This window comes from Prinia subflava, chromosome 14, assembly GCF_021018805.1.
Source record: "Prinia subflava isolate CZ2003 ecotype Zambia chromosome 14, Cam_Psub_1.2, whole genome shotgun sequence".
In the NCBI taxonomy this organism is placed as follows: Eukaryota; Metazoa; Chordata; class Aves; order Passeriformes; family Cisticolidae; genus Prinia; species Prinia subflava.
This window is the reverse complement of record NC_086260.1, coordinates 11,572,088-11,578,510: the sequence shown is the minus strand read 5'-3', so window position 1 is coordinate 11,578,510 and position 6,423 is coordinate 11,572,088.

Below are 6,423 nucleotides of genomic sequence, written 5' to 3'. Positions count from 1 at the left end.
AAAACATGAAAATATTCCCCAAAGCCTTGTAAGCAAATGTGAGTTAAAATAGTTCCCTCTTGGAGTCAGTATTCATTGGTCTTCTGATTCCATGGTGTGTAAATTATGTCAGTTGTAGACTCCCCACAACTTCATTGTCTTGGCATAAAACACTGAAATGAATCTGCCTGGGGCATTCTTTTGCTCACAGGATATAAACTGTTGGCAGTGACTGATCTGCCACTTGTCAATGCACTCTTCTAGCCTGATCCTGCAAAATAAACTGCATTTGCCAAAGCTACCTTCAACCTGCAGTAAAGCCATCCCTGGCATTATCTTGTTCTTCTCAATAAAACTTGAACTGCCTCAGATCTTATTTAGCAAACAACCTAAATACATAGCAACACTAGTGCAACTACACTTAAATTGGTCCTAGATGTTGGTTCATGCTGTGAATACAGGTTGTGATTGACATCCTTGTCCTCCAGGTCTTCCTGTGCTAGCTGGTAGTTTGACCACAAGATGCTGATTGGCGCCTCCCTAGAGAGGCTGCCACCCCACAAACCCATTGATGGATATAATCTTTTCAAGCTGAGGTGTACAAGAACCAGTTCGTTGTGGGTGTGATAACATTTCAGCTATCACAGCTGCTTACATTGTGAACACCTAAAGATTTGGAGTTACAACCAGCAGTTTTAAGTCAATTTTAAGATGTTCATCCAAGAACTTGTACTACATTAATTTAAAAATACTTTAGTGTTTTTTCCACAATTGTGTATAGACCAGGATAAAAAGGTGCCTAATAATTCAGAAGTTCTACCTCCCCCAAGACCATTGGCACTTTTTGGTACAGACTTCAACACAAGCAAGGCTTCAGCTTTTACTTATGTGCAGGTGTCAGTTACCAATCTGGCTATGCCAGTGTAGCAATGCTGGTTTAATCTGGCTGAGATTCTGATGCCCTGCACTCAGGTATGCCATGAGTTGCTGAGCCTGGACAAAGATCTCACACAACACAAATTAATTCCTGATAAAGCTGACTCTTGAAGCCTTTTTCCATCTGACTCCCTCCACACTCAGCTTCCAGTTGCTATGAAGGGGTCTACTACAGGAAAGAAAAATCCTAGTATTTACTTCACTACCCACATCTGCAAATTGTGACCAACTCTATCTTCAACTTTGCTCTGGTGGCTTAGCAAACGGGGTCACTCAGGGCTTTGCTATCTTTCCAAAATTTTCCTTGTCTCTTTCCTGAACCCTCTCCAACATTTTGACAGTTTTACTCACCACAGCAGCACTGCCATCAGGAGGAAATAAATTAGAGACACTTTATGCTCTTTCTACCTCCAGGTGTCCTCATGTTCATTTACAGCTTAGCACCAAGACCATCCAGTCAGCTGATATGGGCTGGTGAAGAAGCTTTTCAAAAAAAAAAAAAAAAAGAAGCTTCCCAAAAGCTTCTTCAGGGTCCTTCTTCCTGGAGTTCACTGTTTTATAAATGCAGCCTTTATCCTTTGTTCTTGCACTCACCTGCATCACCATATTTGTTGTTTGCTTGAGCCTGGCTCCCCAAGTACTCTGTATTCCCCCCTATCGATGACCTCCCCTCTCCATTATTTACTGTTTCCATCTCATCACACCATCAGCAGACTACATCAGTGGTGATTTTATGCTTTCTTCCATGTCATTAATAAAAATATTAAAATCAAGAATACTGGAGGGACTTTGCTACAAACACAGCTGGCAGATGATTTACAGTTATACTTGGAGACTTGTCAGGGAGCCAGGTTTTAATCCATGTAAAGCACACCCTCTTGATTTTATACTGCTCTAGATCCTTAATCAAAATGTCATGTGATACCCAGTCAACTGTCTCACAGAAGTCTTGTACGCTACTATCACTTTTATCAACTAAGCTAAAGAGAGGCATCCCATTCTATGTTCCATTAACTCATATCGATTGGCATTACTTACAGTTTTCATCCTTTAATTGCTCATGGACTCCCATGAATAAGGGCTTACTTGCACCACCCAGTGCACCACTAACAGCATCTGTCTGACTCACCCTTGGCACAGCCCATGTGTATTTTGAGAACAACAATCCTGTAAAACCTGAAGCTGGACCTTGGCACAAGCAAAACTGGGCACTATCTGAAGTGGCACAATAGGGGGACCATGGAAACAATCATGGTCTTGCTGATGGCTTTGCCTGTTTCAGAGGGCTGGAAGGGCAGGTGAGCTGTTCATTTTGGACACTGATGAAAGGATGTGAAGAATGGCTCTGTAAAGTGAATCAACCACAACCAGTCTTTGAGACAGTGCTGATCTACACTGGAATCACTTCCCCAGGAGTGGTCAGGAGAGTTTTTTTCATGGTAGTAGGGGTGATACAAAATGTTTCTCTCATTGCAAAGAGACCAAAGCTGTTTATTCAGCATACACTTGAGACTGAAACATACTTCTAACAATAACGTAGCATGTGTTATCTTATTATCAAAACGATTTTGTTTTCTTCCTTGAAGGCTAGACATAATTCATTAGCTTACCTCTGTGTCACTGCCTTGGTTTTTTCAACTCTCCGAGTGAAATACAGGAAGAAGTCCCACAACACCTACCCACAATACTGCCATGTCTATGACCCTGGATTATTCTCTTTTTATCCTTTAACTCTGCAAATCATTGTCTAAGTGTCCCAAGTGGAAGTAATTCCTCACCAAGAAACTACAGAGAATAGAAGGAAAAAAGAATTTAGCTTCAAACATCCAAATCATGTTGGTTTTCATTTTAATGTAGTTGGCATTTTTAAAAACTTTGTAGCAGAACAGAAGTATTGGTTTAACTTTAAACTTTTTATTTTTTTATGAAGGAGGTACGTTGAAAAATTGATTTAAATAAAACTGAAGGAAATTTCTAGGAATAAATGTCTCATGTTTTGCAGGAGAGGAGAGAATATAAGCTGAACATAAGCTGCAGTCCTTCCAACACAATAGCAAAGGCACATCAAAGTGAAGTCACTAAACATTTCAGCATCACTAAAACAGCATTTGTGTATTTCCTACAAATACTCTAGCTGAGGGATTTTTCCAATCACCAGTCTTGGTCAGTTACTACCAGAATTCAACTGCAGCTAATCTCCATTTCAAGTGTGCAAGCCCTAGTAAAGGGTAGAGATGAAAGCCTCATTACTACCAAAAAAAGTAATTCCCATAACAAGACCTGCTTGGATAGAATTGAAGTACCTGATGTAACTACCTAGAAAGCCCTTCTGAATCCTGAGTTTGGAGCCCCACAAATCCAAGCACGAGAAGCAGAGGAGGATGGGGGATATAAGATTGCAGCTCCCCAGACAGGACCATTCTCAGTGGCTTTTTTTCCCTTTTTTCACTTGTCCAACAATGAAAAAAATGACTGTGCTGGACAGTAGGGATGCTTCCCTGCTCAGTGGTGATCATACACAGGCTTTTCTCTGTCCCAGGGAACAACATAGCAGACAGTAAGCTGTAAGACACTCTAGTTTTCATCTTTTCTCTGCTTAAGGCAAAATCTTGGCAGAACATACTGGAAAAACACAAAGGATATTGCAGTCTTGGGGTTAATGGCTATGCTGCTGAAAACTTTGCAGAGCCTTTGACTTATCTCATTAGCAAGCCAGAGATCTGCTTTGGCATGAGATGTCACCTATGCATTTGGAACAATCCCCAGCATCAATAAATCTCAGCAAAATCCCCTCACTGCAACCCAAGCACCTGCAAGGGTGCTAATCCTCAGCCAACATTCACTTGGCCAAATTATTTTTAAAAGATGATGCAGCTAATACTCCTTATTCCAGAGAATCCTGCATTGTTTTCCTTGTAAATTGCTCCTCCAAAAGGATAAAAGCTACAGCTTCTCACTTTCCACTCCAAAATAACCCTTCTCTGCTGGAGCAGCAGCCTGTGAACTTCCCCAGGAAAAGTGAGATGTATCTGGTGAGTCTGAGCCCAGTCCCCGGCCACAGCCAGAGTGATGGCCAGGGGCCACGGCTTCGTTTTGTCATCCCTTGCTCTTTGTTCTGTGCCTGGAGTTTATGTCTGTTTCCCTCCTGAATTTGGGTGTTCCTCCTGCGGTGGGGCTGGGGGGCAGGAGCGAGGCCATGCAGGAATCAGCGCATTGAAGGGCTCTGCGCTGGCAGAACAATGGTTTGCTCCAGGCAGAGCTACTGACTTTTAACAGCTCTTTGCCAGTAACCTCATACGGGATTGCATCACGGAAAATCCTAGTGGAAAGCCAGGAACAAAGGAAAGATGTCAGGCTGCTTTTAAAAGGAACTTGTTCTCGTGGCAGAGGAAGCCCTTTGGCAGCCAGAGTGGGAGGCTCAGCAAGAGGAACCTGAGCTCTGTTAAAGACTGGAGGCAAATCTGGAGACATACACCAGATGGGAGAGATGACAAAAGGGCAATGCTCAGGAGGCGACAGCTTTGCCTCACTTTGCGGCGTTCCTGCATTGTCTAGATATGAAGTGTGTGTGTCTATGTGGAAAAAATTCCTATGCAGATGTAATGTCCCTTTATTGAATTGTCCCCATGGTCCCTGAAGAGTCCAGAGTGCTGGTCAGGACAGAGGATGCAACAAAACCCACAAGCTACTGAGCTTTCATCTCTGATCCAACCTCCCCAGAAAAGGAGCCAGGCCAGAGACATGTCCCTGAAAACCGTGCCTTGGGACACTGCCTGGACCCTGCCCAGGCTCAGATAGCTGAAATGCACCCAGAGCTGACTTTATAATGCATGTCAAGAGACTTTGGTCAAGAAAAGCTCTGTTCTTCAATAGAGAACATAGTGAAAGGTACAAACAGAATCATCACTCCACTTCTGAAGGGATCACAGCCCTAAGGGGTATCACATTGCAAGCCCAATGAGAAACCTTTTGATGGGGGATTAGAAAAGCAACATTATTTCTGTAAGTATGGAAGAAATTGCTCATGAGAAGAAGGAAAATTCCGAAGGAAAACTCAGCAAAGATGCTCTACAATGCCCAACCATATACCATGTGACTTTGGCTCTGATGTGATATCTAACTTACAAAGGCAGACCTTCTTCTCTGTCTTTCTTATTCTAAATTTGTTTTTCTTTAACGCCCCCAGGGACAGCATGTGGAAGGATAATGCACAGCAGGTGCTTGAGAAGCTCTGCTTCCTACTTTGTTGTTCCACTCAAAACACTCCATTTCTCATTGGCAACACAAGGACAATCCCACTAGCCAGTGTGATGCACTTAGATCACATGGCAAAAGGAGGGACACTCAGGTACCATCCATAGAAAGGAAGCAGCAGAGGCTGTAAGCAAGCCTGGAAAACACATTTGCATTCTCATTAGCTGTATGGAAAATAGCTTGGAAGATGATTTTGTTTTTGTTTTTGTGGTGGTTTTGTTGGTATTTTTTGGTTTTGTTTTGGGTTTTTGTTGTTGGGGTTTGTTTGTTTGTTTGTTTTGGGTTTTTTTGTTTGTTTTTGGGTTTTGGTTTTTGGTGTGGGGGTTTTGTTTGTTTGTTTGTTTTTTGGTTTGTTGGTGGTTTTTTTGTTGTTGGTTTTTTGGGTTTGTTTTTGGTTTGGTTTGGTTTTTTGTCAATACAGCTAGCCATTGACTTGCTTACTTGGCTGAAAGACTGATGCCAAGGAGCAGCAAAGCAAAGCAAGAGAGCTGGCCTTGAACCAAGGGATTTTGCAGAGCTCTCATTTTGCATTCATTCTCCTTAGTCCGGGGGTCTTAAGTATTGTCAGTTTTAGGGCATGATTTGGAAACTGGATTGCAGAAGGACCTCTTCCCTATTTGCATTAGGTGTCTCTGCCTTTTCTTTCACTCCATCCTTGGCCAAATAGTTCAGATTTTGGACAGAAAATCCCTGCCAAACTCCAATGCTTCCATGCTTGAGAGTGTAGAGGGCTGGCTGACTGGAGCAGGGCGTGGAGCAGGGCTGGTCCTGCTGTGGCAGCACGGTCACATCCACAGTGCCTGGCCAGCTTGTCCTACTGCTGGCTGGGGATAGCTCTGCTGCCACTCCTTGTCACAAAGGGCACACTCCTTGCTCAGCCAGCACCGCTGGACACCGCTCTGGGCTGCTTCAGTTCCAGTAATACTGGTAGTGTTGCTGGATGATAAATAACTGAGGGCACAGCTCCCTTGCCTGAGAGCCCCAGCATGGACTGGATATTTCAATCATCTTGACCCAGTTGTCTCCAGAAATGACAGCCATAGCAGGAACAGCACACCTATCTCCTGCCTGTACCAAAAACCACCATCAGGGACACGATGGCCCCATGCAAACATCATGGAGCAGCCTATCCCAGATTGCCAGAAGACTGGGAATGCTCCTGGTTTTCCATTACTGTGGCATTATGTGGGACTTTGCTTATAAAGGTTTGCTGCTTTGAGTTGCCCTGAGAAATCCTGACAAGAAGTTGGAAAA